Genomic DNA, 21,625 nt, shown 5'->3' with positions numbered 1-21,625 from the left:
TAGCCGTCCCCAAACGGCTTTGAAGTGACAATACTCGCACCGGCTTGTAGTGATGGCGTGCAGCACATGCATTTTCTCTCCTTTGCTGCGTCAAATCCTTGCAGGGTCAAGCCATAGACAGCTTTTTCTTCTCTTTTTTTACAAACCGGTGAACAAAAAAGCATTCCCCTTTCCAAGGCTCTTTCAATACCTGCTGCAGCAAAACGTTCATTCAGGCGCTTCCTTCTTGGTGTCTGCGCAAAGGTGAGGAATCAAAGTAGAAGCTTTGGTGAAAACGTCATAAGGCATGCTGTTTTAGTTTGGCGCGCTACGCTCAACTACTTGAAAGACATCTTTCCCTCATCGCCCAAATACGGAATTGGTTAAATGGATGATCGAGCCAGCCAGGAGTCGAACCTGGAATCTTCTGATCCGTAGTCAGACGCGGTATCCATTGCGCCACTGGCCCGAGGTGCATGCTGAGTGCCATGTCACCGACCCAGGACACTGACCCAGGACACTCGCTTGGAGCGAAAGAAGTGATGGGGAAACAGCAGACAGCGGTCTTCCTCTTTCACAGGTTTACTAACCGAGACTATATATCTAAAGGCTCTTTTTAAACAGAGACGAGGGGGAGTAGCTATGCGCATGGCACTGGTCGCGTCTAGCGTACAGGCACGGCGCGCAACGTCCCTCGTCCGGACACAAGGACAACGAAAAATGTGCCGTGACCCGGATTCGAACCGGGGTTGCTGCGACCACAACGCAGAGTACTAACCACTATACGATCACGGCTCGCCGCTTCTCGCTGGACGCACCAGAGGTGGTGGCCACGGGTGTTCTGACCTGTGCTGTGCCACATGAATGAGCTACGAACGGAAGTTCCCAGCCTCTCTCCCTTTGTCTAAGCCGTCCCAATTTGCAAACGAGCCATTTTCCCCCTTGTTTTCTTTGGCACATTTCAAGGGGCGTCCAAATTTGTATTTGTTTATGACAAGATTGTCCAGCGTTTTACAAGAATGGCGCGGAAGGACTACTCATTCCCTGCATAGTGTCCTTTCTCGGACACAAATGATGATTCTTGCCTTTGTGTCCCCGAAGCAGAACGAGTCCAGTCACGCTCACATTTTCAACGGTCCTAAATCAAGTTCCAATAGGTATTTAGCCGTCCCCAAACGGCTTTGAAGTGACAATACTCGCACCGGCTTGTAGTGATGGCGTGCAGCACATGCATTTTCTCTCCTTTGCTGCGTCAAATCCTTGCAGGGTCAAGCCATAGACAGCTTTTTCTTCTCTTTTTTTACAAACCGGTGAACAAAAAAGCATTCCCCTTTCCAAGGCTCTTTCAATACCTGCTGCAGCAAAACGTTCATTCAGGCGCTTCCTTCTTGGTGTCTGCGCAAAGGTGAGGAATCAAAGTAGAAGCTTTGGTGAAAACGTCATAAGGCATGCTGTTTTAGTTTGGCGCGCTACGCTCAACTACTTGAAAGACATCTTTCCCTCATCGCCCAAATACGGAATTGGTTAAATGGATGATCGAGCCAGCCAGGAGTCGAACCTGGAATCTTCTGATCCGTAGTCAGACGCGGTATCCATTGCGCCACTGGCCCGAGTGCATGCTGAGTGCCATGTCACCGACCCAGGACACTGACCCAGGACACTCGCTTGGAGCGAAAGAAGTGATGGGGAAACAGCAGACAGCGGTCTTCCTCTTTCACAGGTTTACTAACCGAGACTATATATCTAAAGGCTCTTTTTAAACAGAGACGAGGGGGAGTAGCTATGCGCATGGCACTGGTCGCGTCTAGCGTACAGGCACGGCGCGCAACGTCCCTCGTCCGGACACAAGGACAACGAAAAATGTGCCGTGACCCGGATTCGAACCGGGGTTGCTGCGACCACAACGCAGAGTACTAACCACTATACGATCACGGCTCGCCGCTTCTCGCTGGACGCACCAGAGGTGGTGGCCACGGGTGTTCTGACCTGTGCTGTGCCACATGAATGAGCTACGAACGGAAGTTCCCAGCCTCTCTCCCTTTGTCTAAGCCGTCCCAATTTGCAAACGAGCCATTTTCCCCCTTGTTTTCTTTGGCACATTTCAAGGGGCGTCCAAATTTGTATTTGTTTATGACAAGATTGTCCAGCGTTTTACAAGAATGGCGCGGAAGGACTACTCATTCCCTGCATAGTGTCCTTTCTCGGACACAAATGATGATTCTTGCCTTTGTGTCCCCGAAGCAGAACGAGTCCAGTCACGCTCACATTTTCAACGGTCCTAAATCAAGTTCCAATAGGTATTTAGCCGTCCCCAAACGGCTTTGAAGTGACAATACTCGCACCGGCTTGTAGTGATGGCGTGCAGCACATGCATTTTCTCTCCTTTGCTGCGTCAAATCCTTGCAGGGTCAAGCCATAGACAGCTTTTTCTTCTCTTTTTTTACAAACCGGTGAACAAAAAAGCATTCCCCTTTCCAAGGCTCTTTCAATACCTGCTGCAGCAAAACGTTCATTCAGGCGCTTCCTTCTTGGTGTCTGCGCAAAGGTGAGGAATCAAAGTAGAAGCTTTGGTGAAAACGTCATAAGGCATGCTGTTTTAGTTTGGCGCGCTACGCTCAACTACTTGAAAGACATCTTTCCCTCATCGCCCAAATACGGAATTGGTTAAATGGATGATCGAGCCAGCCAGGAGTCGAACCTGGAATCTTCTGATCCGTAGTCAGACGCGGTATCCATTGCGCCACTGGCCCGAGGTGCATGCTGAGTGCCATGTCACCGACCCAGGACACTGACCCAGGACACTCGCTTGGAGCGAAAGAAGTGATGGGGAAACAGCAGACAGCGGTCTTCCTCTTTCACAGGTTTACTAACCGAGACTATATATCTAAAGGCTCTTTTTAAACAGAGACGAGGGGGAGTAGCTATGCGCATGGCACTGGTCGCGTCTAGCGTACAGGCACGGCGCGCAACGTCCCTCGTCCGGACACAAGGACAACGAAAAATGTGCCGTGACCCGGATTCGAACCGGGGTTGCTGCGACCACAACGCAGAGTACTAACCACTATACGATCACGGCTCGCCGCTTCTCGCTGGACGCACCAGAGGTGGTGGCCACGGGTGTTCTGACCTGTGCTGTGCCACATGAATGAGCTACGAACGGAAGTTCCCAGCCTCTCTCCCTTTGTCTAAGCCGTCCCAATTTGCAAACGAGCCATTTTCCCCCTTGTTTTCTTTGGCACATTTCAAGGGGCGTCCAAATTTGTATTTGTTTATGACAAGATTGTCGAGCGTTTTACAAGAATGGCGCGGAAGGACTACTCATTCCCTGCATAGTGTCCTTTCTCGGACACAAATGATGATTCTTGCCTTTGTGTCCCCGAAGCAGAACGAGTCCAGTCACGCTCACATTTTCAACGGTCCTAAATCAAGTTCCAATAGGTATTTAGCCGTCCCCAAACGGCTTTGAAGTGACAATACTCGCACCGGCTTGTAGTGATGGCGTGCAGCACATGCATTTTCTCTCCTTTGCTGCGTCAAATCCTTGCAGGGTCAAGCCATAGACAGCTTTTTCTTCTCTTTTTTTACAAACCGGTGAACAAAAAAGCATTCCCCTTTCCAAGGCTCTTTCAATACCTGCTGCAGCAAAACGTTCATTCAGGCGCTTCCTTCTTGGTGTCTGCGCAAAGGTGAGGAATCAAAGTAGAAGCTTTGGTGAAAACGTCATAAGGCATGCTGTTTTAGTTTGGCGCGCTACGCTCAACTACTTGAAAGACATCTTTCCCTCATCGCCCAAATACGGAATTGGTTAAATGGATGATCGAGCCAGCCAGGAGTCGAACCTGGAATCTTCTGATCCGTAGTCAGACGCTGTATCCATTGCGCCACTGGCCCGAGGTGCATGCTGAGTGCCATGTCACCGACCCAGGACACTGACCCAGGACACTCGCTTGGAGCGAAAGAAGTGATGGGGAAACAGCAGACAGCGGTCTTCCTCTTTCACAGGTTTACTAACCGAGACTATATATCTAAAGGCTCTTTTTAAACAGAGACGAGGGGGAGTAGCTATGCGCATGGCACTGGTCGCGTCTAGCGTACAGGCACGGCGCGCAACGTCCCTCGTCCGGACACAAGGACAACGAAAAATGTGCCGTGACCCGGATTCGAACCGGGGTTGCTGCGACCACAACGCAGAGTACTAACCACTATACGATCACGGCTCGCCGCTTCTCGCTGGACGCACCAGAGGTGGTGGCCACGGGTGTTCTGACCTGTGCTGTGCCACATGAATGAGCTACGAACGGAAGTTCCCAGCCTCTCTCCCTTTGTCTAAGCCGTCCCAATTTGCAAACGAGCCATTTTCCCCCTTGTTTTCTTTGGCACATTTCAAGGGGCGTCCAAATTTGTATTTGTTTATGACAAGATTGTCCAGCGTTTTACAAGAATGGCGCGGAAGGACTACTCATTCCCTGCATAGTGTCCTTTCTCGGACACAAATGATGATTCTTGCCTTTGTGTCCCCGAAGCAGAACGAGTCCAGTCACGCTCACATTTTCAACGGTCCTAAATCAAGTTCCAATAGGTATTTAGCCGTCCCCAAACGGCTTTGAAGTGACAATACTCGCACCGGCTTGTAGTGATGGCGTGCAGCACATGCATTTTCTCTCCTTTGCTGCGTCAAATCCTTGCAGGGTCAAGCCATAGACAGCTTTTTCTTCTCTTTTTTTACAAACCGGTGAACAAAAAAGCATTCCCCTTTCCAAGGCTCTTTCAATACCTGCTGCAGCAAAACGTTCATTCAGGCGCTTCCTTCTTGGTGTCTGCGCAAAGGTGAGGAATCAAAGTAGAAGCTTTGGTGAAAACGTCATAAGGCATGCTGTTTTAGTTTGGCGCGCTACGCTCAACTACTTGAAAGACATCTTTCCCTCATCGCCCAAATACGGAATTGGTTAAATGGATGATCGAGCCAGCCAGGAGTCGAACCTGGAATCTTCTGATCCGTAGTCAGACGCGGTATCCATTGCGCCACTGGCCCGAGGTGCTGATGCCATGTCACCGACCCAGGACACTGACCCAGGACACTCGCTTGGAGCGAAAGAAGTGATGGGGAAACAGCAGACAGCGGTCTTCCTCTTTCACAGGTTTACTAACCGAGACTATATATCTAAAGGCTCTTTTTAAACAGAGACGAGGGGGAGTAGCTATGCGCATGGCACTGGTCGCGTCTAGCGTACAGGCACGGCGCGCAACGTCCCTCGTCCGGACACAAGGACAACGAAAAATGTGCCGTGACCCGGATTCGAACCGGGGTTGCTGCGACCACAACGCAGAGTACTAACCACTATACGATCACGGCTCGCCGCTTCTCGCTGGACGCACCAGAGGTGGTGGCCACGGGTGTTCTGACCTGTGCTGTGCCACATGAATGAGCTACGAACGGAAGTTCCCAGCCTCTCTCCCTTTGTCTAAGCCGTCCCAATTTGCAAACGAGCCATTTTCCCCCTTGTTTTCTTTGGCACATTTCAAGGGGCGTCCAAATTTGTATTTGTTTATGACAAGATTGTCGAGCGTTTTACAAGAATGGCGCGGAAGGACTACTCATTCCCTGCATAGTGTCCTTTCTCGGACACAAATGATGATTCTTGCCTTTGTGTCCCCGAAGCAGAACGAGTCCAGTCACGCTCACATTTTCAACGGTCCTAAATCAAGTTCCAATAGGTATTTAGCCGTCCCCAAACGGCTTTGAAGTGACAATACTCGCACCGGCTTGTAGTGATGGCGTGCAGCACATGCATTTTCTCTCCTTTGCTGCGTCAAATCCTTGCAGGGTCAAGCCATAGACAGCTTTTTCTTCTCTTTTTTTACAAACCGGTGAACAAAAAAGCATTCCCCTTTCCAAGGCTCTTTCAATACCTGCTGCAGCAAAACGTTCATTCAGGCGCTTCCTTCTTGGTGTCTGCGCAAAGGTGAGGAATCAAAGTAGAAGCTTTGGTGAAAACGTCATAAGGCATGCTGTTTTAGTTTGGCGCGCTACGCTCAACTACTTGAAAGACATCTTTCCCTCATCGCCCAAATACGGAATTGGTTAAATGGATGATCGAGCCAGCCAGGAGTCGAACCTGGAATCTTCTGATCCGTAGTCAGACGCTGTATCCATTGCGCCACTGGCCCGAGGTGCATGCTGAGTGCCATGTCACCGACCCAGGACACTGACCCAGGACACTCGCTTGGAGCGAAAGAAGTGATGGGGAAACAGCAGACAGCGGTCTTCCTCTTTCACAGGTTTACTAACCGAGACTATATATCTAAAGGCTCTTTTTAAACAGAGACGAGGGGGAGTAGCTATGCGCATGGCACTGGTCGCGTCTAGCGTACAGGCACGGCGCGCAACGTCCCTCGTCCGGACACAAGGACAACGAAAAATGTGCCGTGACCCGGATTCGAACCGGGGTTGCTGCGACCACAACGCAGAGTACTAACCACTATACGATCACGGCTCGCCGCTTCTCGCTGGACGCACCAGAGGTGGTGGCCACGGGTGTTCTGACCTGTGCTGTGCCACATGAATGAGCTACGAACGGAAGTTCCCAGCCTCTCTCCCTTTGTCTAAGCCGTCCCAATTTGCAAACGAGCCATTTTCCCCCTTGTTTTCTTTGGCACATTTCAAGGGGCGTCCAAATTTGTATTTGTTTATGACAAGATTGTCCAGCGTTTTACAAGAATGGCGCGGAAGGACTACTCATTCCCTGCATAGTGTCCTTTCTCGGACACAAATGATGATTCTTGCCTTTGTGTCCCCGAAGCAGAACGAGTCCAGTCACGCTCACATTTTCAACGGTCCTAAATCAAGTTCCAATAGGTATTTAGCCGTCCCCAAACGGCTTTGAAGTGACAATACTCGCACCGGCTTGTAGTGATGGCGTGCAGCACATGCATTTTCTCTCCTTTGCTGCGTCAAATCCTTGCAGGGTCAAGCCATAGACAGCTTTTTCTTCTCTTTTTTTACAAACCGGTGAACAAAAAAGCATTCCCCTTTCCAAGGCTCTTTCAATACCTGCTGCAGCAAAACGTTCATTCAGGCGCTTCCTTCTTGGTGTCTGCGCAAAGGTGAGGAATCAAAGTAGAAGCTTTGGTGAAAACGTCATAAGGCATGCTGTTTTAGTTTGGCGCGCTACGCTCAACTACTTGAAAGACATCTTTCCCTCATCGCCCAAATACGGAATTGGTTAAATGGATGATCGAGCCAGCCAGGAGTCGAACCTGGAATCTTCTGATCCGTAGTCAGACGCGGTATCCATTGCGCCACTGGCCCGAGGTGCATGCTGAGTGCCATGTCACCGACCCAGGACACTGACCCAGGACACTCGCTTGGAGCGAAAGAAGTGATGGGGAAACAGCAGACAGCGGTCTTCCTCTTTCACAGGTTTACTAACCGAGACTATATATCTAAAGGCTCTTTTTAAACAGAGACGAGGGGGAGTAGCTATGCGCATGGCACTGGTCGCGTCTAGCGTACAGGCACGGCGCGCAACGTCCCTCGTCCGGACACAAGGACAACGAAAAATGTGCCGTGACCCGGATTCGAACCGGGGTTGCTGCGACCACAACGCAGAGTACTAACCACTATACGATCACGGCTCGCCGCTTCTCGCTGGACGCACCAGAGGTGGTGGCCACGGGTGTTCTGACCTGTGCTGTGCCACATGAATGAGCTACGAACGGAAGTTCCCAGCCTCTCTCCCTTTGTCTAAGCCGTCCCAATTTGCAAACGAGCCATTTTCCCCCTTGTTTTCTTTGGCACATTTCAAGGGGCGTCCAAATTTGTATTTGTTTATGACAAGATTGTCCAGCGTTTTACAAGAATGGCGCGGAAGGACTACTCATTCCCTGCATAGTGTCCTTTCTCGGACACAAATGATGATTCTTGCCTTTGTGTCCCCGAAGCAGAACGAGTCCAGTCACGCTCACATTTTCAACGGTCCTAAATCAAGTTCCAATAGGTATTTAGCCGTCCCCAAACGGCTTTGAAGTGACAATACTCGCACCGGCTTGTAGTGATGGCGTGCAGCACATGCATTTTCTCTCCTTTGCTGCGTCAAATCCTTGCAGGGTCAAGCCATAGACAGCTTTTTCTTCTCTTTTTTTACAAACCGGTGAACAAAAAAGCATTCCCCTTTCCAAGGCTCTTTCAATACCTGCTGCAGCAAAACGTTCATTCAGGCGCTTCCTTCTTGGTGTCTGCGCAAAGGTGAGGAATCAAAGTAGAAGCTTTGGTGAAAACGTCATAAGGCATGCTGTTTTAGTTTGGCGCGCTACGCTCAACTACTTGAAAGACATCTTTCCCTCATCGCCCAAATACGGAATTGGTTAAATGGATGATCGAGCCAGCCAGGAGTCGAACCTGGAATCTTCTGATCCGTAGTCAGACGCGGTATCCATTGCGCCACTGGCCCGAGGTGCATGCTGATGCCATGTCACCGACCCAGGACACTGACCCAGGACACTCGCTTGGAGCGAAAGAAGTGATGGGGAAACAGCAGACAGCGGTCTTCCTCTTTCACAGGTTTACTAACCGAGACTATATATCTAAAGGCTCTTTTTAAACAGAGACGAGGGGGAGTAGCTATGCGCATGGCACTGGTCGCGTCTAGCGTACAGGCACGGCGCGCAACGTCCCTCGTCCGGACACAAGGACAACGAAAAATGTGCCGTGACCCGGATTCGAACCGGGGTTGCTGCGACCACAACGCAGAGTACTAACCACTATACGATCACGGCTCGCCGCTTCTCGCTGGACGCACCAGAGGTGGTGGCCACGGGTGTTCTGACCTGTGCTGTGCCACATGAATGAGCTACGAACGGAAGTTCCCAGCCTCTCTCCCTTTGTCTAAGCCGTCCCAATTTGCAAACGAGCCATTTTCCCCCTTGTTTTCTTTGGCACATTTCAAGGGGCGTCCAAATTTGTATTTGTTTATGACAAGATTGTCCAGCGTTTTACAAGAATGGCGCGGAAGGACTACTCATTCCCTGCATAGTGTCCTTTCTCGGACACAAATGATGATTCTTGCCTTTGTGTCCCCGAAGCAGAACGAGTCCAGTCACGCTCACATTTTCAACGGTCCTAAATCAAGTTCCAATAGGTATTTAGCCGTCCCCAAACGGCTTTGAAGTGACAATACTCGCACCGGCTTGTAGTGATGGCGTGCAGCACATGCATTTTCTCTCCTTTGCTGCGTCAAATCCTTGCAGGGTCAAGCCATAGACAGCTTTTTCTTCTCTTTTTTTACAAACCGGTGAACAAAAAAGCATTCCCCTTTCCAAGGCTCTTTCAATACCTGCTGCAGCAAAACGTTCATTCAGGCGCTTCCTTCTTGGTGTCTGCGCAAAGGTGAGGAATCAAAGTAGAAGCTTTGGTGAAAACGTCATAAGGCATGCTGTTTTAGTTTGGCGCGCTACGCTCAACTACTTGAAAGACATCTTTCCCTCATCGCCCAAATACGGAATTGGTTAAATGGATGATCGAGCCAGCCAGGAGTCGAACCTGGAATCTTCTGATCCGTAGTCAGACGCGGTATCCATTGCGCCACTGGCCCGAGGTGCATGCTGAGTGCCATGTCACCGACCCAGGACACTGACCCAGGACACTCGCTTGGAGCGAAAGAAGTGATGGGGAAACAGCAGACAGCGGTCTTCCTCTTTCACAGGTTTACTAACCGAGACTATATATCTAAAGGCTCTTTTTAAACAGAGACGAGGGGGAGTAGCTATGCGCATGGCACTGGTCGCGTCTAGCGTACAGGCACGGCGCGCAACGTCCCTCGTCCGGACACAAGGACAACGAAAAATGTGCCGTGACCCGGATTCGAACCGGGGTTGCTGCGACCACAACGCAGAGTACTAACCACTATACGATCACGGCTCGCCGCTTCTCGCTGGACGCACCAGAGGTGGTGGCCACGGGTGTTCTGACCTGTGCTGTGCCACATGAATGAGCTACGAACGGAAGTTCCCAGCCTCTCTCCCTTTGTCTAAGCCGTCCCAATTTGCAAACGAGCCATTTTCCCCCTTGTTTTCTTTGGCACATTTCAAGGGGCGTCCAAATTTGTATTTGTTTATGACAAGATTGTCCAGCGTTTTACAAGAATGGCGCGGAAGGACTACTCATTCCCTGCATAGTGTCCTTTCTCGGACACAAATGATGATTCTTGCCTTTGTGTCCCCGAAGCAGAACGAGTCCAGTCACGCTCACATTTTCAACGGTCCTAAATCAAGTTCCAATAGGTATTTAGCCGTCCCCAAACGGCTTTGAAGTGACAATACTCGCACCGGCTTGTAGTGATGGCGTGCAGCACATGCATTTTCTCTCCTTTGCTGCGTCAAATCCTTGCAGGGTCAAGCCATAGACAGCTTTTTCTTCTCTTTTTTTACAAACCGGTGAACAAAAAAGCATTCCCCTTTCCAAGGCTCTTTCAATACCTGCTTCAGCAAAACGTTCATTCAGGCGCTTCCTTCTTGGTGTCTGCGCAAAGGTGAGGAATCAAAGTAGAAGCTTTGGTGAAAACGTCATAAGGCATGCTGTTTTAGTTTGGCGCGCTACGCTCAACTACTTGAAAGACATCTTTCCCTCATCGCCCAAATACGGAATGGTTAAATGGATGATCGAGCCAGCCAGGAGTCGAACCTGGAATCTTCTGATCCGTAGTCAGACGCTGTATCCATTGCGCCACTGGCCCGAGGTGCATGCTGAGTGCCATGTCACCGACCCAGGACACTGACCCAGGACACTCGCTTGGAGCGAAAGAAGTGATGGGGAAACAGCAGACAGCGGTCTTCCTCTTTCACAGGTTTACTAACCGAGACTATATATCTAAAGGCTCTTTTTAAACAGAGACGAGGGGGAGTAGCTATGCGCATGGCACTGGTCGCGTCTAGCGTACAGGCACGGCGCGCAACGTCCCTCGTCCGGACACAAGGACAACGAAAAATGTGCCGTGACCCGGATTCGAACCGGGGTTGCTGCGACCACAACGCAGAGTACTAACCACTATACGATCACGGCTCGCCGCTTCTCGCTGGACGCACCAGAGGTGGTGGCCACGGGTGTTCTGACCTGTGCTGTGCCACATGAATGAGCTACGAACGGAAGTTCCCAGCCTCTCTCCCTTTGTCTAAGCCGTCCCAATTTGCAAACGAGCCATTTTCCCCCTTGTTTTCTTTGGCACATTTCAAGGGGCGTCCAAATTTGTATTTGTTTATGACAAGATTGTCCAGCGTTTTACAAGAATGGCGCGGAAGGACTACTCATTCCCTGCATAGTGTCCTTTCTCGGACACAAATGATGATTCTTGCCTTTGTGTCCCCGAAGCAGAACGAGTCCAGTCACGCTCACATTTTCAACGGTCCTAAATCAAGTTCCAATAGGTATTTAGCCGTCCCCAAACGGCTTTGAAGTGACAATACTCGCACCGGCTTGTAGTGATGGCGTGCAGCACATGCATTTTCTCTCCTTTGCTGCGTCAAATCCTTGCAGGGTCAAGCCATAGACAGCTTTTTCTTCTCTTTTTTTACAAACCGGTGAACAAAAAAGCATTCCCCTTTCCAAGGCTCTTTCAATACCTGCTGCAGCAAAACGTTCATTCAGGCGCTTCCTTCTTGGTGTCTGCGCAAAGGTGAGGAATCAAAGTAGAAGCTTTGGTGAAAACGTCATAAGGCATGCTGTTTTAGTTTGGCGCGCTACGCTCAACTACTTGAAAGACATCTTTCCCTCATCGCCCAAATACGGAATTGGTTAAATGGATGATCGAGCCAGCCAGGAGTCGAACCTGGAATCTTCTGATCCGTAGTCAGACGCGGTATCCATTGCGCCACTGGCCCGAGGTGCATGCTGCGTGCCATGTCACCGACCCAGGACACTGACCCAGGACACTCGCTTGGAGCGAAAGAAGTGATGGGGAAACAGCAGACAGCGGTCTTCCTCTTTCACAGGTTTACTAACCGAGACTATATATCTAAAGGCTCTTTTTAAACAGAGACGAGGGGGAGTAGCTATGCGCATGGCACTGGTCGCGTCTAGCGTACAGGCACGGCGCGCAACGTCCCTCGTCCGGACACAAGGACAACGAAAAATGTGCCGTGACCCGGATTCGAACCGGGGTTGCTGCGACCACAACGCAGAGTACTAACCACTATACGATCACGGCTCGCCGCTTCTCGCTGGACGCACCAGAGGTGGTGGCCACGGGTGTTCTGACCTGTGCTGTGCCACATGAATGAGCTACGAACGGAAGTTCCCAGCCTCTCTCCCTTTGTCTAAGCCGTCCCAATTTGCAAACGAGCCATTTTCCCCCTTGTTTTCTTTGGCACATTTCAAGGGGCGTCCAAATTTGTATTTGTTTATGACAAGATTGTCCAGCGTTTTACAAGAATGGCGCGGAAGGACTACTCATTCCCTGCATAGTGTCCTTTCTCGGACACAAATGATGATTCTTGCCTTTGTGTCCCCGAAGCAGAACGAGTCCAGTCACGCTCACATTTTCAACGGTCCTAAATCAAGTTCCAATAGGTATTTAGCCGTCCCCAAACGGCTTTGAAGTGACAATACTCGCACCGGCTTGTAGTGATGGCGTGCAGCACATGCATTTTCTCTCCTTTGCTGCGTCAAATCCTTGCAGGGTCAAGCCATAGACAGCTTTTTCTTCTCTTTTTTTACAAACCGGTGAACAAAAAAGCATTCCCCTTTCCAAGGCTCTTTCAATACCTGCTTCAGCAAAACGTTCATTCAGGCGCTTCCTTCTTGGTGTCTGCGCAAAGGTGAGGAATCAAAGTAGAAGCTTTGGTGAAAACGTCATAAGGCATGCTGTTTTAGTTTGGCGCGCTACGCTCAACTACTTGAAAGACATCTTTCCCTCATCGCCCAAATACGGAATTGGTTAAATGGATGATCGAGCCAGCCAGGAGTCGAACCTGGAATCTTCTGATCCGTAGTCAGACGCGTGTATCCATTGCGCCACTGGCCCGAGGTGCATGCTGAGTGCCATGTCACCGACCCAGGACACTGACCCAGGACACTCGCTTGGAGCGAAAGAAGTGATGGGGAAACAGCAGACAGCGGTCTTCCTCTTTCACAGGTTTACTAACCGAGACTATATATCTAAAGGCTCTTTTTAAACAGAGACGAGGGGGAGTAGCTATGCGCATGGCACTGGTCGCGTCTAGCGTACAGGCACGGCGCGCAACGTCCCTCGTCCGGACACAAGGACAACGAAAAATGTGCCGTGACCCGGATTCGAACCGGGGTTGCTGCGACCACAACGCAGAGTACTAACCACTATACGATCACGGCTCGCCGCTTCTCGCTGGACGCACCAGAGGTGGTGGCCACGGGTGTTCTGACCTGTGCTGTGCCACATGAATGAGCTACGAACGGAAGTTCCCAGCCTCTCTCCCTTTGTCTAAGCCGTCCCAATTTGCAAACGAGCCATTTTCCCCCTTGTTTTCTTTGGCACATTTCAAGGGGCGTCCAAATTTGTATTTGTTTATGACAAGATTGTCCAGCGTTTTACAAGAATGGCGCGGAAGGACTACTCATTCCCTGCATAGTGTCCTTTCTCGGACACAAATGATGATTCTTGCCTTTGTGTCCCCGAAGCAGAACGAGTCCAGTCACGCTCACATTTTCAACGGTCCTAAATCAAGTTCCAATAGGTATTTAGCCGTCCCCAAACGGCTTTGAAGTGACAATACTCGCACCGGCTTGTAGTGATGGCGTGCAGCACATGCATTTTCTCTCCTTTGCTGCGTCAAATCCTTGCAGGGTCAAGCCATAGACAGCTTTTTCTTCTCTTTTTTTACAAACCGGTGAACAAAAAAGCATTCCCCTTTCCAAGGCTCTTTCAATACCTGCTGCAGCAAAACGTTCATTCAGGCGCTTCCTTCTTGGTGTCTGCGCAAAGGTGAGGAATCAAAGTAGAAGCTTTGGTGAAAACGTCATAAGGCATGCTGTTTTAGTTTGGCGCGCTACGCTCAACTACTTGAAAGACATCTTTCCCTCATCGCCCAAATACGGAATTGGTTAAATGGATGATCGAGCCAGCCAGGAGTCGAACCTGGAATCTTCTGATCCGTAGTCAGACGCGGTATCCATTGCGCCACTGGCCCGAGGTGCATGCTGCGTGCCATGTCACCGACCCAGGACACTGACCCAGGACACTCGCTTGGAGCGAAAGAAGTGATGGGGAAACAGCAGACAGCGGTCTTCCTCTTTCACAGGTTTACTAACCGAGACTATATATCTAAAGGCTCTTTTTAAACAGAGACGAGGGGGAGTAGCTATGCGCATGGCACTGGTCGCGTCTAGCGTACAGGCACGGCGCGCAACGTCCCTCGTCCGGACACAAGGACAACGAAAAATGTGCCGTGACCCGGATTCGAACCGGGGTTGCTGCGACCACAACGCAGAGTACTAACCACTATACGATCACGGCTCGCCGCTTCTCGCTGGACGCACCAGAGGTGGTGGCCACGGGTGTTCTGACCTGTGCTGTGCCACATGAATGAGCTACGAACGGAAGTTCCCAGCCTCTCTCCCTTTGTCTAAGCCGTCCCAATTTGCAAACGAGCCATTTTCCCCCTTGTTTTCTTTGGCACATTTCAAGGGGCGTCCAAATTTGTATTTGTTTATGACAAGATTGTCCAGCGTTTTACAAGAATGGCGCGGAAGGACTACTCATTCCCTGCATAGTGTCCTTTCTCGGACACAAATGATGATTCTTGCCTTTGTGTCCCCGAAGCAGAACGAGTCCAGTCACGCTCACATTTTCAACGGTCCTAAATCAAGTTCCAATAGGTATTTAGCCGTCCCCAAACGGCTTTGAAGTGACAATACTCGCACCGGCTTGTAGTGATGGCGTGCAGCACATGCATTTTCTCTCCTTTGCTGCGTCAAATCCTTGCAGGGTCAAGCCATAGACAGCTTTTTCTTCTCTTTTTTTACAAACCGGTGAACAAAAAAGCATTCCCCTTTCCAAGGCTCTTTCAATACCTGCTTCAGCAAAACGTTCATTCAGGCGCTTCCTTCTTGGTGTCTGCGCAAAGGTGAGGAATCAAAGTAGAAGCTTTGGTGAAAACGTCATAAGGCATGCTGTTTTAGTTTGGCGCGCTACGCTCAACTACTTGAAAGACATCTTTCCCTCATCGCCCAAATACGGAATTGGTTAAATGGATGATCGAGCCAGCCAGGAGTCGAACCTGGAATCTTCTGATCCGTAGTCAGACGCGTATCCATTGCGCCACTGGCCCGAGGTGCATGCTGAGTGCCATGTCACCGACCCAGGACACTGACCCAGGACACTCGCTTGGAGCGAAAGAAGTGATGGGGAAACAGCAGACAGCGGTCTTCCTCTTTCACAGGTTTACTAACCGAGACTATATATCTAAAGGCTCTTTTTAAACAGAGACGAGGGGGAGTAGCTATGCGCATGGCACTGGTCGCGTCTAGCGTACAGGCACGGCGCGCAACGTCCCTCGTCCGGACACAAGGACAACGAAAAATGTGCCGTGACCCGGATTCGAACCGGGGTTGCTGCGACCACAACGCAGAGTACTAACCACTATACGATCACGGCTCGCCGCTTCTCGCTGGACGCACCAGAGGTGGTGGCCACGGGTGTTCTGACCTGTGCTGTGCCACATGAATGAGCTACGAACGGAAGTTCCCAGCCTCTCTCCCTTTGTCTAAGCCGTCCCAATTTGCAAACGAGCCATTTTCCCCCTTGTTTTCTTTGGCACATTTCAAGGGGCGTCCAAATTTGTATTTGTTTATGACAAGATTGTCCAGCGTTTTACAAGAATGGCGCGGAAGGACTACTCATTCCCTGCATAGTGTCCTTTCTCGGACACAAATGATGATTCTTGCCTTTGTGTCCCCGAAGCAGAACGAGTCCAGTCACGCTCACATTTTCAACGGTCCTAAATCAAGTTCCAATAGGTATTTAGCCGTCCCCAAACGGCTTTGAAGTGACAATACTCGCACCGGCTTGTAGTGATGGCGTGCAGCACATGCATTTTCTCTCCTTTGCTGCGTCAAATCCTTGCAGGGTCAAGCCATAGACAGCTTTTTCTTCTCTTTTTTTACAAACCGGTGAACAAAAAAGCATTCCCCTTTCCAAGGCTCTTTCAATACCTGCTGCAGCAAAACGTTCATTCAGGCGCTTCCTTCTTGGTGTCTGCGCAAAGGTGAGGAATCAAAGTAGAAGCTTTGGTGAAAACGTCATAAGGCATGCTGTTTTAGTTTGGCGCGCTACGCTCAACTACTTGAAAGACATCTTTCCCTCATCGCCCAAATACGGAATTGGTTAAATGGATGATCGAGCCAGCCAGGAGTCGAACCTGGAATCTTCTGATCCGTAGTCAGACGCGGTATCCATTGCGCCACTGGCCCGAGCATGCTGTGCCATGTCACCGACCCAGGACACTGACCCAGGACACTCGCTTGGAGCGAAAGAAGTGATGGGGAAACAGCAGACAGCGGTCTTCCTCTTTCACAGGTTTACTAACCGAGACTATATATCTAAAGGCTCTTTTTAAACAGAGACGAGGGGGAGTAGCTATGCGCATGGCACTGGTCGCGTCTAGCGTACAGGCACGGCGCGCAACGTCCCTCGTCCGGACACAAGGACAACGAAAAATGTGCCGTGACCCGGATTCGAACCGGGGTTGCTGCGACCACAACGCAGAGTACTAACCACTATACGATCACGGCTCGCCGCTTCTCGCTGGACGCACCAGAGGTGGTGGCCACGGGTGTTCTGACCTGTGCTGTGCCACATGAATGAGCTACGAACGGAAGTTCCCAGCCTCTCTCCCTTTGTCTAAGCCGTCCCAATTTGCAAACGAGCCATTTTCCCCCTTGTTTTCTTTGGCACATTTCAAGGGGCGTCCAAATTTGTATTTGTTTATGACAAGATTGTCCAGCGTTTTACAAGAATGGCGCGGAAGGACTACTCATTCCCTGCATAGTGTCCTTTCTCGGACACAAATGATGATTCTTGCCTTTGTGTCCCCGAAGCAGAACGAGTCCAGTCACGCTCACATTTTCAACGGTCCTAAATCAAGTTCCAATAGGTATTTAGCCGTCCCCAAACGGCTTTGAAGTGACAATACTCGCACCGGCTTGTAGTGATGGCGTGCAGCACATGCATTTTCTCTCCTTTGCTGCGTCAAATCCTTGCAGGGTCAAGCCATAGACAGCTTTTTCTTCTCTTTTTTTACAAACCGGTGAACAAAAAAGCATTCCCCTTTCCAAGGCTCTTTCAATACCTGCTTCAGCAAAACGTTCATTCAGGCGCTTCCTTCTTGGTGTCTGCGCAAAGGTGAGGAATCAAAGTAGAAGCTTTGGTGAAAACGTCATAAGGCATGCTGTTTTAGTTTGGCGCGCTACGCTCAACTACTTGAAAGACATCTTTCCCTCATCGCCCAAATACGGAATTGGTTAAATGGATGATCGAGCCAGCCAGGAGTCGAACCTGGAATCTTCTGATCCGTAGTCAGACGCGTGTATCCATTGCGCCACTGGCCCGAGGTGCATGCTGAGTGCCATGTCACCGACCCAGGACACTGACCCAGGACACTCGCTTGGAGCGAAAGAAGTGATGGGGAAACAGCAGACAGCGGTCTTCCTCTTTCACAGGTTTACTAACCGAGACTATATATCTAAAGGCTCTTTTTAAACAGAGACGAGGGGGAGTAGCTATGCGCATGGCACTGGTCGCGTCTAGCGTACAGGCACGGCGCGCAACGTCCCTCGTCCGGACACAAGGACAACGAAAAATGTGCCGTGACCCGGATTCGAACCGGGGTTGCTGCGACCACAACGCAGAGTACTAACCACTATACGATCACGGCTCGCCGCTTCTCGCTGGACGCACCAGAGGTGGTGGCCACGGGTGTTCTGACCTGTGCTGTGCCACATGAATGAGCTACGAACGGAAGTTCCCAGCCTCTCTCCCTTTGTCTAAGCCGTCCCAATTTGCAAACGAGCCATTTTCCCCCTTGTTTTCTTTGGCACATTTCAAGGGGCGTCCAAATTTGTATTTGTTTATGACAAGATTGTCCAGCGTTTTACAAGAATGGCGCGGAAGGACTACTCATTCCCTGCATAGTGTCCTTTCTCGGACACAAATGATGATTCTTGCCTTTGTGTCCCCGAAGCAGAACGAGTCCAGTCACGCTCACATTTTCAACGGTCCTAAATCAAGTTCCAATAGGTATTTAGCCGTCCCCAAACGGCTTTGAAGTGACAATACTCGCACCGGCTTGTAGTGATGGCGTGCAGCACATGCATTTTCTCTCCTTTGCTGCGTCAAATCCTTGCAGGGTCAAGCCATAGACAGCTTTTTCTTCTCTTTTTTTACAAACCGGTGAACAAAAAAGCATTCCCCTTTCCAAGGCTCTTTCAATACCTGCTGCAGCAAAACGTTCATTCAGGCGCTTCCTTCTTGGTGTCTGCGCAAAGGTGAGGAATCAAAGTAGAAGCTTTGGTGAAAACGTCATAAGGCATGCTGTTTTAGTTTGGCGCGCTACGCTCAACTACTTGAAAGACATCTTTCCCTCATCGCCCAAATACGGAATTGGTTAAATGGATGATCGAGCCAGCCAGGAGTCGAACCTGGAATCTTCTGATCCGTAGTCAGACGCGGTATCCATTGCGCCACTGGCCCGAGGTGCATGCTGCGTGCCATGTCACCGACCCAGGACACTGACCCAGGACACTCGCTTGGAGCGAAAGAAGTGATGGGGAAACAGCAGACAGCGGTCTTCCTCTTTCACAGGTTTACTAACCGAGACTATATATCTAAAGGCTCTTTTTAAACAGAGACGAGGGGGAGTAGCTATGCGCATGGCACTGGTCGCGTCTAGCGTACAGGCACGGCGCGCAACGTCCCTCGTCCGGACACAAGGACAACGAAAAATGTGCCGTGACCCGGATTCGAACCGGGGTTGCTGCGACCACAACGCAGAGTACTAACCACTATACGATCACGGCTCGCCGCTTCTCGCTGGACGCACCAGAGGTGGTGGCCACGGGTGTTCTGACCTGTGCTGTGCCACATGAATGAGCTACGAACGGAAGTTCCCAGCCTCTCTCCCTTTGTCTAAGCCGTCCCAATTTGCAAACGAGCCATTTTCCCCCTTGTTTTCTTTGGCACATTTCAAGGGGCGTCCAAATTTGTATTTGTTTATGACAAGATTGTCCAGCGTTTTACAAGAATGGCGCGGAAGGACTACTCATTCCCTGCATAGTGTCCTTTCTCGGACACAAATGATGATTCTTGCCTTTGTGTCCCCGAAGCAGAACGAGTCCAGTCACGCTCACATTTTCAACGGTCCTAAATCAAGTTCCAATAGGTATTTAGCCGTCCCCAAACGGCTTTGAAGTGACAATACTCGCACCGGCTTGTAGTGATGGCGTGCAGCACATGCATTTTCTCTCCTTTGCTGCGTCAAATCCTTGCAGGGTCAAGCCATAGACAGCTTTTTCTTCTCTTTTTTTACAAACCGGTGAACAAAAAAGCATTCCCCTTTCCAAGGCTCTTTCAATACCTGCTTCAGCAAAACGTTCATTCAGGCGCTTCCTTCTTGGTGTCTGCGCAAAGGTGAGGAATCAAAGTAGAAGCTTTGGTGAAAACGTCATAAGGCATGCTGTTTTAGTTTGGCGCGCTACGCTCAACTACTTGAAAGACATCTTTCCCTCATCGCCCAAATACGGAATTGGTTAAATGGATGATCGAGCCAGCCAGGAGTCGAACCTGGAATCTTCTGATCCGTAGTCAGACGCGTGTATCCATTGCGCCACTGGCCCGAGGTGCATGCTGAGTGCCATGTCACCGACCCAGGACACTGACCCAGGACACTCGCTTGGAGCGAAAGAAGTGATGGGGAAACAGCAGACAGCGGTCTTCCTCTTTCACAGGTTTACTAACCGAGACTATATATCTAAAGGCTCTTTTTAAACAGAGACGAGGGGGAGTAGCTATGCGCATGGCACTGGTCGCGTCTAGCGTACAGGCACGGCGCGCAACGTCCCTCGTCCGGACACAAGGACAACGAAAAATGTGCCGTGACCCGGATTCGAACCGGGGTTGCTGCGACCACAACGCAGAGTACTAACCACTATACGATCACGGCTCGCCGCTTCTCGCTGGACGCACCAGAGGTGGTGGCCACGGGTGTTCTGACCTGTGCTGTGCCACATGAATGAGCTACGAACGGAAGTTCCCAGCCTCTCTCCCTTTGTCTAAGCCGTCCCAATTTGCAAACGAGCCATTTTCCCCCTTGTTTTCTTTGGCACATTTCAAGGGGCGTCCAAATTTGTATTTGTTTATGACAAGATTGTCCAGCGTTTTACAAGAATGGCGCGGAAGGACTACTCATTCCCTGCATAGTGTCCTTTCTCGGACACAAATGATGATTCTTGCCTTTGTGTCCCCGAAGCAGAACGAGTCCAGTCACGCTCACATTTTCAACGGTCCTAAATCAAGTTCCAATAGGTATTTAGCCGTCCCCAAACGGCTTTGAAGTGACAATACTCGCACCGGCTTGTAGTGATGGCGTGCAGCACATGCATTTTCTCTCCTTTGCTGCGTCAAATCCTTGCAGGGTCAAGCCATAGACAGCTTTTTCTTCTCTTTTTTTACAAACCGGTGAACAAAAAAGCATTCCCCTTTCCAAGGCTCTTTCAATACCTGCTGCAGCAAAACGTTCATTCAGGCGCTTCCTTCTTGGTGTCTGCGCAAAGGTGAGGAATCAAAGTAGAAGCTTTGGTGAAAACGTCATAAGGCATGCTGTTTTAGTTTGGCGCGCTACGCTCAACTACTTGAAAGACATCTTTCCCTCATCGCCCAAATACGGAATTGGTTAAATGGATGATCGAGCCAGCCAGGAGTCGAACCTGGAATCTTCTGATCCGTAGTCAGACGCGTATCCATTGCGCCACTGGCCCGAGGTGCATGCTGCGTGCCATGTCACCGACCCAGGACACTGACCCAGGACACTCGCTTGGAGCGAAAGAAGTGATGGGGAAACAGCAGACAGCGGTCTTCCTCTTTCACAGGTTTACTAACCGAGACTATATATCTAAAGGCTCTTTTTAAACAGAGACGAGGGGGAGTAGCTATGCGCATGGCACTGGTCGCGTCTAGCGTACAGGCACGGCGCGCAACGTCCCTCGTCCGGACACAAGGACAACGAAAAATGTGCCGTGACCCGGATTCGAACCGGGGTTGCTGCGACCACAACGCAGAGTACTAACCACTATACGATCACGGCTCGCCGCTTCTCGCTGGACGCACCAGAGGTGGTGGCCACGGGTGTTCTGACCTGTGCTGTGCCACATGAATGAGCTACGAACGGAAGTTCCCAGCCTCTCTCCCTTTGTCTAAGCCGTCCCAATTTGCAAACGAGCCATTTTCCCCCTTGTTTTCTTTGGCACATTTCAAGGGGCGTCCAAATTTGTATTTGTTTATGACAAGATTGTCCAGCGTTTTACAAGAATGGCGCGGAAGGACTACTCATTCCCTGCATAGTGTCCTTTCTCGGACACAAATGATGATTCTTGCCTTTGTGTCCCCGAAGCAGAACGAGTCCAGTCACG

The 21,625-nt window shown here is 50.4% G+C and overlaps 38 non-coding genes across 38 annotated transcripts; all 38 read right to left on the bottom strand.

The window, feature by feature from the left end:
* Positions 1-375: 375 nt before the first annotated feature.
* trnar-acg lies at positions 376-448 on the bottom strand. Its single transcript has one exon. It is a non-coding gene; the product is annotated as a tRNA-Arg (tRNA).
* Positions 449-702: 254 nt separating this feature from the next.
* Positions 703-774, bottom strand: trnah-gug. Its single transcript has one exon. It is a non-coding gene; the product is annotated as a tRNA-His (tRNA).
* A 742-nt stretch (positions 775-1,516) lies between these two features.
* trnar-acg lies at positions 1,517-1,589 on the bottom strand. Its single transcript has one exon. It is a non-coding gene; the product is annotated as a tRNA-Arg (tRNA).
* Positions 1,590-1,842: 253 nt separating this feature from the next.
* Positions 1,843-1,914, bottom strand: trnah-gug. The gene has a single exon. It is a non-coding gene; the product is annotated as a tRNA-His (tRNA).
* A 742-nt stretch (positions 1,915-2,656) lies between these two features.
* On the bottom strand, positions 2,657-2,729 carry trnar-acg. Its single transcript has one exon. It is a non-coding gene; the product is annotated as a tRNA-Arg (tRNA).
* Positions 2,730-2,983: 254 nt separating this feature from the next.
* On the bottom strand, positions 2,984-3,055 carry trnah-gug. The gene has a single exon. It is a non-coding gene; the product is annotated as a tRNA-His (tRNA).
* Positions 3,056-3,797: 742 nt separating this feature from the next.
* trnar-acg lies at positions 3,798-3,870 on the bottom strand. The gene has a single exon. It is a non-coding gene; the product is annotated as a tRNA-Arg (tRNA).
* Positions 3,871-4,124: 254 nt separating this feature from the next.
* On the bottom strand, positions 4,125-4,196 carry trnah-gug. The gene has a single exon. It is a non-coding gene; the product is annotated as a tRNA-His (tRNA).
* A 742-nt stretch (positions 4,197-4,938) lies between these two features.
* On the bottom strand, positions 4,939-5,011 carry trnar-acg. Its single transcript has one exon. It is a non-coding gene; the product is annotated as a tRNA-Arg (tRNA).
* Positions 5,012-5,260: 249 nt separating this feature from the next.
* trnah-gug lies at positions 5,261-5,332 on the bottom strand. The gene has a single exon. It is a non-coding gene; the product is annotated as a tRNA-His (tRNA).
* Positions 5,333-6,074: 742 nt separating this feature from the next.
* On the bottom strand, positions 6,075-6,147 carry trnar-acg. The gene has a single exon. It is a non-coding gene; the product is annotated as a tRNA-Arg (tRNA).
* Positions 6,148-6,401: 254 nt separating this feature from the next.
* Positions 6,402-6,473, bottom strand: trnah-gug. Its single transcript has one exon. It is a non-coding gene; the product is annotated as a tRNA-His (tRNA).
* A 742-nt stretch (positions 6,474-7,215) lies between these two features.
* Positions 7,216-7,288, bottom strand: trnar-acg. Its single transcript has one exon. It is a non-coding gene; the product is annotated as a tRNA-Arg (tRNA).
* A 254-nt stretch (positions 7,289-7,542) lies between these two features.
* trnah-gug lies at positions 7,543-7,614 on the bottom strand. Its single transcript has one exon. It is a non-coding gene; the product is annotated as a tRNA-His (tRNA).
* A 742-nt stretch (positions 7,615-8,356) lies between these two features.
* trnar-acg lies at positions 8,357-8,429 on the bottom strand. The gene has a single exon. It is a non-coding gene; the product is annotated as a tRNA-Arg (tRNA).
* Positions 8,430-8,682: 253 nt separating this feature from the next.
* Positions 8,683-8,754, bottom strand: trnah-gug. The gene has a single exon. It is a non-coding gene; the product is annotated as a tRNA-His (tRNA).
* Positions 8,755-9,496: 742 nt separating this feature from the next.
* Positions 9,497-9,569, bottom strand: trnar-acg. The gene has a single exon. It is a non-coding gene; the product is annotated as a tRNA-Arg (tRNA).
* A 254-nt stretch (positions 9,570-9,823) lies between these two features.
* On the bottom strand, positions 9,824-9,895 carry trnah-gug. Its single transcript has one exon. It is a non-coding gene; the product is annotated as a tRNA-His (tRNA).
* Positions 9,896-10,636: 741 nt separating this feature from the next.
* trnar-acg lies at positions 10,637-10,709 on the bottom strand. The gene has a single exon. It is a non-coding gene; the product is annotated as a tRNA-Arg (tRNA).
* Positions 10,710-10,963: 254 nt separating this feature from the next.
* Positions 10,964-11,035, bottom strand: trnah-gug. The gene has a single exon. It is a non-coding gene; the product is annotated as a tRNA-His (tRNA).
* Positions 11,036-11,777: 742 nt separating this feature from the next.
* trnar-acg lies at positions 11,778-11,850 on the bottom strand. The gene has a single exon. It is a non-coding gene; the product is annotated as a tRNA-Arg (tRNA).
* A 254-nt stretch (positions 11,851-12,104) lies between these two features.
* trnah-gug lies at positions 12,105-12,176 on the bottom strand. Its single transcript has one exon. It is a non-coding gene; the product is annotated as a tRNA-His (tRNA).
* Positions 12,177-12,918: 742 nt separating this feature from the next.
* trnar-acg lies at positions 12,919-12,992 on the bottom strand. Its single transcript has one exon. It is a non-coding gene; the product is annotated as a tRNA-Arg (tRNA).
* Positions 12,993-13,246: 254 nt separating this feature from the next.
* Positions 13,247-13,318, bottom strand: trnah-gug. The gene has a single exon. It is a non-coding gene; the product is annotated as a tRNA-His (tRNA).
* A 742-nt stretch (positions 13,319-14,060) lies between these two features.
* On the bottom strand, positions 14,061-14,133 carry trnar-acg. Its single transcript has one exon. It is a non-coding gene; the product is annotated as a tRNA-Arg (tRNA).
* Positions 14,134-14,387: 254 nt separating this feature from the next.
* On the bottom strand, positions 14,388-14,459 carry trnah-gug. The gene has a single exon. It is a non-coding gene; the product is annotated as a tRNA-His (tRNA).
* A 742-nt stretch (positions 14,460-15,201) lies between these two features.
* trnar-acg lies at positions 15,202-15,273 on the bottom strand. Its single transcript has one exon. It is a non-coding gene; the product is annotated as a tRNA-Arg (tRNA).
* A 254-nt stretch (positions 15,274-15,527) lies between these two features.
* Positions 15,528-15,599, bottom strand: trnah-gug. The gene has a single exon. It is a non-coding gene; the product is annotated as a tRNA-His (tRNA).
* A 742-nt stretch (positions 15,600-16,341) lies between these two features.
* Positions 16,342-16,414, bottom strand: trnar-acg. The gene has a single exon. It is a non-coding gene; the product is annotated as a tRNA-Arg (tRNA).
* Positions 16,415-16,663: 249 nt separating this feature from the next.
* trnah-gug lies at positions 16,664-16,735 on the bottom strand. The gene has a single exon. It is a non-coding gene; the product is annotated as a tRNA-His (tRNA).
* Positions 16,736-17,477: 742 nt separating this feature from the next.
* Positions 17,478-17,551, bottom strand: trnar-acg. Its single transcript has one exon. It is a non-coding gene; the product is annotated as a tRNA-Arg (tRNA).
* A 254-nt stretch (positions 17,552-17,805) lies between these two features.
* trnah-gug lies at positions 17,806-17,877 on the bottom strand. Its single transcript has one exon. It is a non-coding gene; the product is annotated as a tRNA-His (tRNA).
* A 742-nt stretch (positions 17,878-18,619) lies between these two features.
* Positions 18,620-18,692, bottom strand: trnar-acg. Its single transcript has one exon. It is a non-coding gene; the product is annotated as a tRNA-Arg (tRNA).
* A 254-nt stretch (positions 18,693-18,946) lies between these two features.
* Positions 18,947-19,018, bottom strand: trnah-gug. The gene has a single exon. It is a non-coding gene; the product is annotated as a tRNA-His (tRNA).
* Positions 19,019-19,760: 742 nt separating this feature from the next.
* Positions 19,761-19,834, bottom strand: trnar-acg. Its single transcript has one exon. It is a non-coding gene; the product is annotated as a tRNA-Arg (tRNA).
* A 254-nt stretch (positions 19,835-20,088) lies between these two features.
* Positions 20,089-20,160, bottom strand: trnah-gug. Its single transcript has one exon. It is a non-coding gene; the product is annotated as a tRNA-His (tRNA).
* A 742-nt stretch (positions 20,161-20,902) lies between these two features.
* On the bottom strand, positions 20,903-20,974 carry trnar-acg. The gene has a single exon. It is a non-coding gene; the product is annotated as a tRNA-Arg (tRNA).
* A 254-nt stretch (positions 20,975-21,228) lies between these two features.
* Positions 21,229-21,300, bottom strand: trnah-gug. Its single transcript has one exon. It is a non-coding gene; the product is annotated as a tRNA-His (tRNA).
* Positions 21,301-21,625: the final 325 nt, after the last annotated feature.

Source organism: Hypomesus transpacificus, unplaced genomic scaffold (assembly GCF_021917145.1).
Source record: "Hypomesus transpacificus isolate Combined female unplaced genomic scaffold, fHypTra1 scaffold_61, whole genome shotgun sequence".
In the NCBI taxonomy this organism is placed as follows: Eukaryota; Metazoa; Chordata; class Actinopteri; order Osmeriformes; family Osmeridae; genus Hypomesus; species Hypomesus transpacificus.
This window is presented reverse-complemented; position numbering and strand designations above follow the sequence as displayed.